General features: G+C 38.8%; 1 protein-coding gene across 1 annotated transcript in view; it reads right to left on the bottom strand.

Moving 5' to 3' along the window:
- The window catches only part of LOC136886717 (uncharacterized), a 420,809-nt gene extending 409,743 nt beyond the window's left edge, over positions 1–11,066 (bottom strand). Inside the window, exon 1 of the mRNA XM_067159522.2 lies at positions 10,931–11,066. The gene's annotated coding sequence lies outside the window, so the exon portion shown is untranslated. The remainder of the gene's footprint in view (positions 1–10,930) is intronic.
- Between the last annotated feature and the right edge of the window lie 2,570 nt (positions 11,067–13,636).

The raw sequence follows: 13,636 nt of genomic DNA, 5'->3' as shown, positions 1-13,636 counted from the left end.
CGAAAAGAAGAGATAGAATGATAGGACACATCTTAAGACACCCAGGACTTGTTCAGTTGGTTTTTGAAGGAAGTGTAGGTGGTAAGAACGGTAGGGGTAGACCAAGGTATGAATATGACAAGCAGATTAGAGCAGATGTAGGATGCAATAGTTACATAGAAATGAAAAGTTTAGCACAGGATAGAGTGGCATGGAGAGCTGCATCAAACCAGTCTATGGACTGATGACTCAAACAACAACATCCAAATGTTCCGTTTCACTAGTCAAAATGTTCGGACACTTGTTTATGAAAAATCTAAGGCTAGAAAATGATGCCTTACTAATAGCAAAAATATTTGCAACTTCTGCATTAATTAAAACTTCAACTTTGAATGGAAATTTGTGTACCATGTAGTCACACGATGAAGAGAAACACTTTCTAACAGAATATGCACTTTTCCTCAGACTTCATGGTGTTCACTAAAACGAACACAGAGTTCCTTATCATCAGATCACAATCATCCTTTTGATTTGCTGGAGTATGATAATCTATATCAAGGAGAGAGGAGGATCTTTTAATAACGTCTGGTTTCACAAAACTTGCCATCACATTCTTCAATAGTTCCTCCAAAACTGACCTCAATAAGTGGATGTGCGGCATACTTGACTGAAGAGCTACGTTTGGATTCTCAAAGATATCCATAAAGCTTGAGAGAAAAAGGCAAAAAGATTTATGTAAATTTGATGAAAGGAACACGAAAAGTCGTTCTTGACGTGACAATGCATGGCTCTTAGTGTCGTAAGTAGTTTCATTTTTGTAAGTGAAACTGATGACTAGGTTTTCCTTTTAACTGAAGAGTGAGGTGAAATGTTATGACAATCCTTAACGTTTTCAAACAAACAAGACACATCTGCACTTAAAATGTGCTTAGGAATTTTGTAAGTCTTCAAAGTTCCCATCTGAGAATCCTTACTCACAATTTCGCTCCTGAATAATGTAACCAAAGGGTCCCACTGAAGCAAAATCCTATCTAAACACCTTCTTAGTGATAACCATCGAGTAGCCACATGCTTCAGAATTTTCCTGATCTCTGTGTTGTGTAAAGTCTGAAATTCTCTGAACTTTTCTTTCCTCTTTGCAGTCCTTTCCAGATAATAAAATATATCAATTATACTTTCCATCTACATTTACGGGCAAGCATGCCGCACCCTTCTCGGCAGCAAGATTAATTAGGTGACAAGAGCAGCCTACAATGATTATGTTACCATTTTCACGCTTCAAACATCCTGCCACACCATTCTTTAATCCTACCATTACCGGAGCATTATCAGCACCAAGTACTAGGCAGCTTTTTAATGGAATGCAGAATTCCCAAAAAGTTGAGAGCAAAAGATTGGCAATGTTAGCTCCAGTAGCATCCCCTTCTAAATTAGGCACAGAAAGTAGACAACTTTGAATTTCATTGAGTTCAGGCCTAAAAAATGTTACAACAATGGGATATATCTTCAAGTCGCTTTTATTGCTACCATCAGTAGCAACAGAAAATGCATTCACCTGCAAATGTGATTCAATTTTCGTCCTTTCTTCCATGCACATTTCTGTAATGATAGCCGCGGCTTTCGTTTTAGCACACCCATATCGTTTAGCGATTTCCGAATCAGGTAACCTTTTGCAAAACAAAGGTCCCGCGTGATCGGAACAATTTACGGGCAGGTTATGTTCTACTATAAATGACATAAATAACGCCTCTGCATTCGTCACAGGATTTACATCTTAGTTTTTACATGAAAAGTTCAGTTTCTGGTTTCTTTCTACACATTGAACACTCCCCTTATGTTTTTTCGTTTGCATGTGCTTGAGTGTATTGCATTTCCCGCCATGTGCAACTGAAAAATCACACCTACATATAGTACAGAATGTGAACGTTGGTCCCTTTCTGCATTCACTCAAACATGGAAACTCTTCCCTATAAGCACTTTTAAACACTACATCATATTTCTTTTTTTGAAATTTTGGCCAAAACAAAGCACAACATGAGCACTTCTGCAGGCCTTGCCCCGGGTAGAACGACTATGGTGTGCTACATCTGAGGTTAGGTTACTCCAAAGAGAATGTTACTCACTTGATTCGCTTGCAAAGAGAATGACTGTATTATAGAACAAAGAGCAGCACATGACTGGCCACCGTGCCCCGTACTGCCATCTGGTATCATTATTAGAACTACTATCGACCAGCCATACTCAGCCATATATCGATAGAACGAGGAAATCCGCGGGAGTTTAAAATAATACGAAAATTACGGATATTGCTCTGAAAATCGGGAGATCGGACTCGGCGATCAGGAGATCGGGAGGAACGATGAAAAATCTGGAGTCTCCTGCTCAAATCGGGAGACTTTGCACGTCTGCGTACAGTATCTTCAATACGGATCCATAATGATATTTATCACTTGCAACATGGATTATGGTGTTGACAGACGTTATTGTGAAGAGTTTCTTGAAGACGGACATCGCAAATGCGTTAGACAGAAGTTAGGATGATACAGTATGGGATGGTGACCAGAATGACTCATGCGAGAATAGCTCGGAGACTGAAGGCAGTGACAATGAATAGGGTAAGTACGCCAGTTGTCTCGTTTCAATAGCCTAGAGCATATTTTATGGGGTTTTTTTGGGAATACGATCTTTTGCACACAATCCCTGCAAATATCACGCAATGAAAATATTCACACTCATTTTTTGACAAAAAAGTGCAAGTTATGCAAGCAAATACGGTATGTATTTTTCTTGGGTTGTCGTGTTCCCCCCCTCTTCTCTCCCTTTATGAGTAACTTAATTGTTTTACATATGTCTTCTTCTTTTTTTGCAATTAGCTTAATGTCGCACTGACACGGTCTTATAGCGACGATGGCTGTGGCCCTGTTTAAGGTACAGCCCCAGTATTTTCCAAGTGTGAAAATTAATGGGAAACCACGGAAAACCATCTTCAGGGCTGCCGACTGTGGAGCTCAAACCCACTACCTCCTGGATGCAAGCTCACAGCTGCGCGCCTGTAACTGCATGGCCAACTCACCCGGTTTTACATTATAATGTTTAATTTCATACATTCGTTGTCTCCTTTTTTTATTAACACATAGTATCTTTTGTTTGGCGTCTCCAAAAATCGTTAAAGTAGTTAGAGGGGCTGTAAATCAATAACATTATTATTATAATTATTATTATTTGTTAGGTACATTGGCAAGTAAAACAATCGTTATGATTCGATTGTTTTAATCGTGTTTTAAACCTACTTCTCCCCAAAAATTATGCATATTGGCCCAACTTACAAGGTATTAAATGATCAGTTTGTTAATGATCTTGCCTGCTGTATTAATAGCAACAACCATGAATATTTCTTAACACTATGAGCCCGGACGTTTCAAGAAGGCGTCCCTACCCGGTGCCGGCGTAATTTAGACTCTCAGAAAAAAAAAAAAATCACAGTTCTGTCAGTTTTCGCATTATAAATTAACAAATTTATATACATATTGTACAAAGTTTGGGCTATCCCACGAAATCATATAAAAAATGCTTACCTTCAGCATTGGAAATAAACTTAGGCTACAATATTGGTTCATTCTGATATCCTTGTTCACGCACTTGAATTTCTAATTCACTAGAAAAGTTCGATAGTTTTTAGTCACTGAATAACAGAATTACACATTGTTATTCCCAATACTTAGCTTTGGTATGAAAACACTCAAAACATTCTCCTATGCAAAGACCTACGTCATATTTACGACTATATATGGTTGTCACTTTCTTCCCAGCACGACCGGTGTTATGTTTGGACTTGTAGAAAACCTTGCACGTACGCTGCGCGTGTCCTTCCTTCTTCGCGCCTATTGCAGGTATTCTGCTTGCTTCTTTAGATGTATTTGCTGTAGGGCATATCCGTTACTTTCCACTCGGATAACATTCAGTACATTACTGTCAAAAAATAAACTAAAGAAATCTAGAGGTGAAGATTCTGCAGAAATACCAAGGTTATTAGCATTCAGTCTTGGTGCACCAGAAAGAATGGGCCTGTTCACAGGAGTAATATCTTGTTTCCATTGTGTTCCGGTGCTTCTCACCTCCCTTCGTCTTTTTGCGACTGGTTCTTCTGGTGATGAATCTGATGATTTAGCACCCTGAGGGACTTGTATATTTTCATTTTCTTCTTCATGGTCATTTTCATACAGGTCAGAATCTGAATCGTTCACAAATTCCGTAATAATCTGTTCACTTATCCGTGGGCTGTATGCACGTGTAGGATTTCCTTTACTTGTACAAGGTCCGGGATCCATATCTCAATAATTATACAGTATAAATCGACTACTTGAGAGATGATTGAAGACTATTTCCTCACTACACTTTCATTCTAAATCTGTGAAGTCATATAATCTATCATTAGAACACACGCACATAAATTTGAGCTTATCTAACTGGAGCGCGCAAGGAGTGCGTATATCAGCAATTACATAAGATCTAACTGAGCGCACGTGCTACAAAACATCGTCCCCAAGTTGTACCACCAATCACTATCGATCGACAACACCCACCTAACGATAGTAAAGGAAATCGGCAACACGTCAAAGCAAAAACTAATTCGATAACGTGAATAGCTTTCGAGTGGCTGAATTTCAAAGATCGTGGTAGTAGTATTACTAACAGCGGCACTCAGGCGCACGCCGCGTGGTAGTAATATTACTACCGGTGGGCGCATAGTGTTAACTAAAGTAAACTCGTTTCCTCATTCCGAGGTAGTGAAGCTCTTTTTAGGCACGCCCCTAATTGAGGGAAGCTGCATATACCATACCGTATATCAACCTTCCTACCATTCTTAAATCTCTGGTAGTACGGTACTTGGAATCGAACTCGGCTCGCCCCCCGAGAACGGCAGCTAATTGTGTTAACCATTGCACTGGCAGACATTCTACACTACAAAACAGACATAAGCACGACTGATGTGTGCTTGGAATGCATAGATCATACATGAAACTATTCATCTATTTGTGCAACGTCATCAGAGCTACAGTAGGCCTACGCTACAGAAACATTTCTTAACTAAAAAACACAGATGTACCGCATGACTTTGACACGTGTTTGCATTGCGCGGCTAGTACAGACGAAACTATCCACAAATTTGTGTGATGTCATCGGAGCTGCAGTGAGGCTTGTACCCGCTTCGAAACTGAATCATCGTTCTCTGACGAATTACACTGGGGGGGGGTTGTATGCAAGATTTATTTTTTTCAGTTTCTTTATCTCAAAAAGCCAGGGAGGGTATATTATGTGATGGGGTCTAATACAAAAGTAAATATGGTAATTGTGAGTTGGTTAGCACAATTGACATCCTGTATGTTGTTGCATTAAAAAGTCTGGGAAATACGGTTCTTCAGGATTTGGACAGAATATTATTATTAAGGGACTTCAAATTGTCTCAATGTTGACTGTTTTCTAAATTGGTTTCATCTATTTATATAAAATAAAGAGTTTTATCCGTGCACTGCTCAGAATTTGAAAAGAGTGGTATTTCTGTATTGGTCATGTCCATAGCAACAAGGAAATGCACTTTTTACTTTTCCGTAATTTCTGTCTGTCTGTATGTAAGTACACACATCACGAGAAAACGGCTAAAGAGAATTTAATGAAAATCAGTATGTGAAGTCGGGGGATGAGCCGCCACAATCTAGACTATAAATCATTTTACTCGCGCTGAATGAAATGGTAGTTTAGGGGAAGGCTTAAAATTTAATTCTCAAATATTTATATTATTAGGTGTCCTATCGATAAATACTACATAACTAAAGTTATATAGAATTAAATGTCCGATCATTTATGTCATACATTGTTACCGTGCCGGCTTTGATAACACAGATATTCATGAATTTGTATTTTTGGTACTAAGTCCATATCAACGCTGAGCCACAAGAAAATAGGTTAACAAAATTTAATGAAAGTCGGTATATATAGTCGGGAAATAAGAAACTACAGTCTAAGTTATAAACAATTTTATTAGCCCTGTATGAAATTGTAGTTTAGGGGAAGGCACCTAAAATTTAATTTTTAAATACCAGTACCTATGTTATCAAAAAGTACTATATAACAAAAGTTATAGAGAATACAATTTCCAACCATTTATGTTTTATTCAATTTTACCGTACTGACTATGATAAGAGTGGTGTTTCAGAGTCAGAAGAAAACTAAATGTGAAGGTCTACAATATTGAAAGCGCATAACATTGATCAACAATAAGATTACATTGACCGATGTTTGTGGTGATGTTCTTTGTCTCTTATGCTGCCGTTCAACTCCTATAGATGGGATTACTGCTGCGTACCGAGTATAACAGCCTGACTGAATGTTGGCAGGAAATAGCTGAGGAGTTAGAAAACTTTCTTCTTTAGCATGTCATTCATCTGGTTCATACATATTCTGATACCGTTCTGCTGGTATGCAACTCACTGGTTCATCATAGTATTCCGGCTATTCGATCTCTACTCTGACGCACTGTTTTGAATGAGCAGTGTGCAGTCTTAACACTAGAACGGCCAGAGCGGTCAATTTGACCGTTAGTGAATTTCAAGGTATTTCCACGCTCGTAGTTTTTTTACGCACAAGGTTGTTCTTTTGTGACTTTTAATATTTTAGGGTTATGTACATTCACGCCAAAAATTAGATCCGTAGATAATAAGGGAACACCGATATTGTCCCTTATACCTAGGAAGGCCATAAGCAGTCGACCGCTTCACTTCTTTGATACGGAGATCTGCTCACTGCTTGCTTCGTGTGATATATTTACAAGTGGCACTATAAGGGCGTATGATTTAACTAAATAGTATACCTTTGGCAGTGATTGCGAGTGGACGAGTTAGTGCCTGTCCCTTGTGTCGTATAGTGCATAATAATGACTCGACGGCAAAAACCTACTCCTGTTTAATTATTAGCAGAACTTGAAAAGCTAGGAGAAGACGAATCAGGTGACGAAGATACATTATCAGATATAGACGCAATTAGTGACAATGAGGATTTTATACCTCAACAGTGTGATAATATGTCGAATAGTGATGGTGATTCGGCTGATGAAAATGTGCACACAGTGGACTTCGCACCTACGATAGACGCAGTTACTCCTTCAACCAGCCGCGATCAATCTTGCAGCAGAGGACGATCTCTTAGCAGCAGGCAACCTGTTCGAAGAGGAAGGGGATGAAGTGGGAGAGGTCATGAACTGGTAAAGTCCTCTTCATTTGCACCAGGGGATCAGTTATGTGGTAATGATGGAACAACTATTTGGACTGTTATCGACAGTAGTGGGATTCCCCCTGGAAGGATGGTTGCTCAGAATGTACTGAAAGAGGCAGCAGGGCCCACTTCTCACGCTAAACGTAACGTAGAGACTAATAGCAAGGTTAGTGCCTGGCGTTTATTCATTGACGCATCCATGTTGAAGCATATAAAGATGTACACAGAGACCGAAGCTCGTAGACAGACAATGGATAATAATTGGTCTATTTCTTTGGAAGAATTAGATGCTTTTATTGCTTTGTTATACGCCCGTGCAGCTTATAAACTTACTAGTCTAGCTGTAGATCATATGTGGTCTTCTTTATGGGGTCCCCCTGTTTTCACTAACACTATGGCAAGAAACAGGTTCAAAGAAATTCTAAGGTATTTGCGCTTTGATCTCCGTAAAACTAGATCCACTCGTTTGCAGACAGATAAATTTGCTTTGGCTTCGCCTGTTTGGAATAGATTTATTGAGAATTGTTAAGCGTGCTATAAACCAGGAGCGAATGTAACAGATGATGAACAACTCTTCCCCAGCAAAGCTCGGTGCAGGTTCACGCAGTACATGGCCATCAAGCCAGATAAATTTGGCATAAAATTGTGGCTACTGGTAGACGTTGATTCTAAGTATGTGTGCAATGGGTTTCCTTATCTTGGGAAAGACAAAATGCGACCTGCCAATGAGTCACTGCCTGAAAATGTTGTCATGAAACCTATGGACCCATACCTCATGAAAGGACATGACCACTGATAACTTCTCTACATCGGTAAAGTTGGCTGAGAGACTAAAAGAAAAGAAAACTAGTATTGTTGGAACAATCAATCGAGTTAGGAAGGAAATCCCGGTGTCAGTCAAAGCACTACGTATGAATCTGTATGAGACTGTCGAACTTCAGAAGGAAGATCACACTACTCTCACAGTATATCAAGGAAAAGTGAACAAGAATGTGCTTCTGCTAAGCACTCTACACCCAAGCGTTCAAGTCAGTGAAGATTACAAGAGAGCTCCCTAGTACTACTGAATTTTATAACGGAACTAAGTATGGTGTGGATGCAGTTGATCAAATGGCGCGTAAATACTCCACTACAGCTGGATGCAGAAGGTGGCCTGTACATGTCGTAGTTTACAACGTACTTGATCTAGCAGCAATAAATTCATGGATAGTCCACAAGGAAGTTACGGGACAGAGAATCCCTCAACATGATTGTATTCTTGAAGTAATACAAGAACTAAGATCTGATTTTGTGAAGACAAGATCCCGGTTGATTGAACTCCCTACACTTTAGCCTGAGCCTCAGATTCAGGTTCAATGTGCCAGTAGTAAGCGACGACAATGTCAAGTGAACTCCAATTGTAAACAGAACAAAACCTCTGACACATGTTCTTCGTGCAACAAAGTAGTCTGTGGAAAATATTCGTGTAAGGTAATAACTTGCATAAATTGCTTGTCAAGTGCCTAAATAGGCTTGTAAACGAATAGAGACCGTTATTTTTATCATAATTTTTCACAAAGGCATTCAATAGCAAGTCCGCCGAAATATTTCATTGTTACCTATTAGAAGTGAGAGAATATGAACAATTATTAATATTTAACAATGGTTAACTGTTGTTTTAAAATAAATTATTGAACATTCTCATGTTTCCCAGATCCTGGATCCTAGGTATATGTCAGTAAGCGGCAGAGGTCAAAATGACCGCCTGCGGCCTTTATAGGCATGAGGAATGTTCGGCCGTTCTAGTGTAAAGGAAGAGCTTCACTTAGTAGTAGTCTAGAATTACGATTTAGGCATATTCCAAATTATAGCACCACAATTCACTACAGCACTCAAAATTCAACCCTGAAAAGAGCTGTTTCTTAAAAAGAGCTTCTTCCTCTTCAATTTTATTAAATTCTACATTCATTTTATTCAAAATTAGCAGTGTTTCTCCACTAGCTTGGAGGAAACAATTGCCTCCAAGTCAGATAGATTTTTCTGTCGCCAGTGTAGTGAATTGAGATTTTCCGACTCATCGGGTCATAGATTCACAATTAAGTATTTATTTATTTTCCACCTAGTCGATACAATGATTGCTTAAGGCAATTTTTAATGGTCAAAAGTGGTACATGTTTCGTATATTATCAACATCTTCAGCCACATAACACTGTTTAGATGAAAAATATATAAAATTGACAAAGTAATGCTTTAGAGGAAGTGTCCTTAAAATTAACATAAACAGATTAGAGATTCTTCACTATTCACTGTTCCAATCCATATTTCGTTTTCTAAAGCTACTCTTCCCCAAGTCCATCCACTGCATTCGTAGTCTTCCTCATCCTCTCTTCCCTGTCATCCGTCCTTCCAGTGCTCTTCTTGGTAGTCTTACTTCATTCCTCCGTTTCACATGTCCAAACCATTTTAATCTGTTTTGCTCCAGTTTGTCCTTTAATTTCTGTACTCCCAGTTCTTTCCATGTATCTTAGTTTCTTACTCTGTCTCTCCACTTTTTTGTACCATACTTCTCAGGAATTTCATTTCAGCTGCTTGTACTCTGTTCTCATCCCTCTGAGTCATTGTCCAAGTTTCTGCTGCATATGTCATTATAGGAACATAATAAACTTCTTTAGCCTTCCCATAAACTACCATTTCACTCAGCGTTAGTGGCTCATTCCCGGAATTTTGATACCGATTTTCATTACATCCTCTTCAGCCATTTTCTCGTGATGCGTATACATACAGACATGACGGAAAATTAAGATGTGCATTTCCTTGTTACTGTGGACACGACCGATACAGAAATACCATTCTTTTAAAATTCTGAGCAATGTACAGACGAAACTCTTATTTTATATATATATGCATATATATATATATATATATATATATGGATGCAGTTGATCAAATGGCGCGTAAATACTCCACTACAGCTGGATGCAGAAGGTGGCCTGTACATGTCGTAGTTTACAACGTACTTGATCTAGCAGCAATAAATTCATGGATAGTCCACAAGGAAGTTACGGGACAGAGAATCCCTCAACATGATTGTATTCTTGAAGTAATACAAGAAACGTTAAACGTCTTGTCTATACTCATCATTTTCCAACTCCAGTTTCCCAGGTATGGTGTACAAGTGCTCGCTACTTCAATCCTGTCAAAGTACCTATAGTTTCTGTTCCTCTATGTCCTCCCACTTGGCATTCCTCTTGTTGATCATCGATTTCACTGTACCTATCCATCTATTCCTTTGTCTCCCAACTGGCCTCTCCCCTTTCACTTCTCTGTCAAAGTAATTCTGTGCTGTTATTGTTCTGTCCATCCTCATAACATGTTTAAACCATTGTAGCCTGTGTTGTCCTAGCAAATATTATTTAATTAACTGATTTCATTTATTATCTGATATTTTTTGAATTTTGCTACAACCACAATCTGAGACACTGATGAATTAATTGATGTTAATAAGAAAACATCTCCTACTTGGTCATTTATTTTTCAATTAATAATCTGCCATTGCTGAAAAGTCATTTCAAGATTGATTAATTTTTGTAATCAACATTATTGTAACCAGAAATAATCAATTTTAATTTGTTAATTGTATTTCATCACATCCTAAATACATTAAATTTAAACTAGATTTTATATATTCTCATCATTCAATTACCTTATGCAACAAGATTATTAATCACTCCAAAGTAACACATTCCACTGCCTGTGTATTTATTTTTGGATGGCTCCCGATGTGAATTCTCCTCCTTGGTAATGTTAATTATTTACTGCTGTACTGTATCTCCCTGCTCTTTGCTAACGATCACACACATGACTGCAGCATCCCATAAGGAACCTTTAAAGAATAGATGAAAGAAGAAAATAAGAACTTTTGTGAGCACAGTTGAAAGTGAAAAGGGTTACAAAGAAAGAAAAACTGAAGTAACGATAGTAAACCAGAAGAATATCTGCATAGGTGGCTTTTAATAACAATAATAACTAAACTTATGTTGTAATGGTCCATCGTTTCAATACTATGTTATGCAATGTTTACATTACATTTCTAATCTAGGAGCTAGTTTCGGCCTTGGCTGGCCAACATCAGCCTTAATGCAAAACTGTACAAACACATCCAATAACTAAAACAAATGTACAAACACACACAAATGACATTAAAAAGTGTTAAAAACATCTGGTAGAGGGATAAAAGTAGAATACCAGCAGTGGAAATGAAGTTTCAAAGATGTCGAGTAGGTTTAACAAGAATGGACAAAGTAAGAAATGAAGGAGTTCGGGAAATGCTAAATGAGATACCCCTACAGAAAAAGACAGAATAATCAAGGCTGCAGTGGTATGGACATGTTAAGAGAATGGGAGAAGAGAGGATACCAAGAAATATGTTAGAAATGGAATTGAAGGGAAGGAGACCTAGAGGAAGAGATGGCTGAAAGGTGTAAAGAAGAGCATCGAGGCAAGACAGCAAGAGAAGAAGAGTGGTGGATGGACAGAAAATGGAGAGGCTTATGTTCCAAGCAGACCCAGCCTGTGGTTGGGAACTGCTCCAGATGATGGTGCTGATGATGACCCCTTCACTGCCTGCTGCATGATAGGAAAAAGGACAGTCACTTGGTCCTGTAAGTTAACACCTCCCATCCTCTTCCAGTATTCAAGGGCACACTTAGGTTTCTCTATGTCCTGCCTCGGTGTCTGACCCCTTTTCCTTCTCAGTTTACCTGTCCCTGTGTTGTCGACCAATTTCTGTTTAGTGGAGAGGCTGTCAACTCATTGGACTAACCTCGTTGAAACTGTGCTCAACACCATCTTGGAGCAAGCGACCCTGCTAGCTGAACACTGTAGCCAGTGGTGGAGAGCAGTACAATTCCTCTCAGCTGTTATTCTTGGCTTTCTATACCTGGATCACTTTCTCACCATCAGATAGCTCCACCACTGTTCTAACAAAGGCTGAAAGGACTCAAACCAGCCCTCAGATAAGAGGTAAAAATCCCTGAACTGGGCCTCCAGGTAAGAGGCAGTACTTGCTACCCCCTGGTCCACAGGGCTGGCTTCATTTTCTCTCCGCCATTGTCGTATTCTCAATATCTTGTGGTGGCTATAGTGTTATGATTATGGTACGTGTCGTTCATGAGCGAAATGTGTTGATTACAAGCAAAAGAAAGGACAGAATTAAAAGTTACGAGTTGTTAGGCTACCCAAAGATGGCTTGCTTGTTTCTGAATGAAATTACTTCATTTTTCATAGGAAAACTAGTACTCACAATGTCTCCCAGCCATTTAGGAAGAAAATACTGTAAATTTCTACAGAGTTGTTATCGGTTTGCACCTGTGATATCATATTTAATTTGCAAATTGGTAATGCTGATGAGCCGTATGAGCCTACTGTAGTAACCCATTTACGGTTTTCAGTAAGAGGAAAAACCCCTAGCAAGTACAGCATACCTATAGTGAAAACCCAGTGGTAAAGGCAGGACTTTTTAAACAATCGATCATTACCCATGCACTCATGACTCTGACTGCTGTAAATAAACAAGCAATACCAACTCCATTAAAATAGTGTCTTTCGTTGCACTTTATTTTATTAACTTCTTCTATCACATTCGTCCTTGTTTTGTCTGATCACCTTGCTGCTTATTTCGCAATGCACATATGTACTGAACAAGAAACATTTTCATTGGTGCTAAGATGGCGTTGTCACTTCTCACTCGGAACGCTAAGCATACAGTGAGCCATCTGGTGACAAACGAGAGTACCACTTACAATAGACCAATGGTAGAGTATCTTTAATTTCAAACCGTCATTATTAGAGACATCTTCCTTCACGAGATTTTCTTCTTAAGACGCAGAGCAAAATTCTCTGCAAAGCGTAGAGAATTTCACCTTGTCTTCTTGACATGGCAGAAGCCCAAACTCCATATTATCATGTTACGAAAACAGTATTAATGACAACAGGGTTGCCATATCGAACAGCTCTGCTCAACAGCATAACGGAAATGTTGACACACAAATTGATGGAACTCAGCATTTCACTTCAAGATAAAAGGGGAAGAAATTAAGCAAAAATTATATTTAGGAACTCAAGGGGATGGGGGTTTCAGAGGGGGCTCATTTTGGTTTTCACAGCAATAAGGGAAAATGGCAGCACGTACATTTGTGAAACTCAGTACTTGAGCTCAAAATAAAATGAGGAAGGAACTAAGCTGCATATTATTTTCGAAACTCAACGGAACTGGAGGTTTAGAGCGGAGGCTCATTTTGGTTTTCGCAGCAATACGGGAAACTGGTGGTACATAAATTTGTGAAACTCGGTATTTAATAAAAGGAGAAGTTTTTTATGGTATTTGTTTCACGTCGTACCGACACAGATA

The sequence above is a fragment of the Anabrus simplex genome, chromosome X, assembly GCF_040414725.1.
Source record: "Anabrus simplex isolate iqAnaSimp1 chromosome X, ASM4041472v1, whole genome shotgun sequence".
NCBI lineage: Eukaryota > Metazoa > Arthropoda > Insecta > Orthoptera > Tettigoniidae > Anabrus > Anabrus simplex.
The sequence above is the reverse complement of the archived record's forward strand: the minus strand, read 5'-3'. Positions and strand labels throughout refer to the sequence as shown.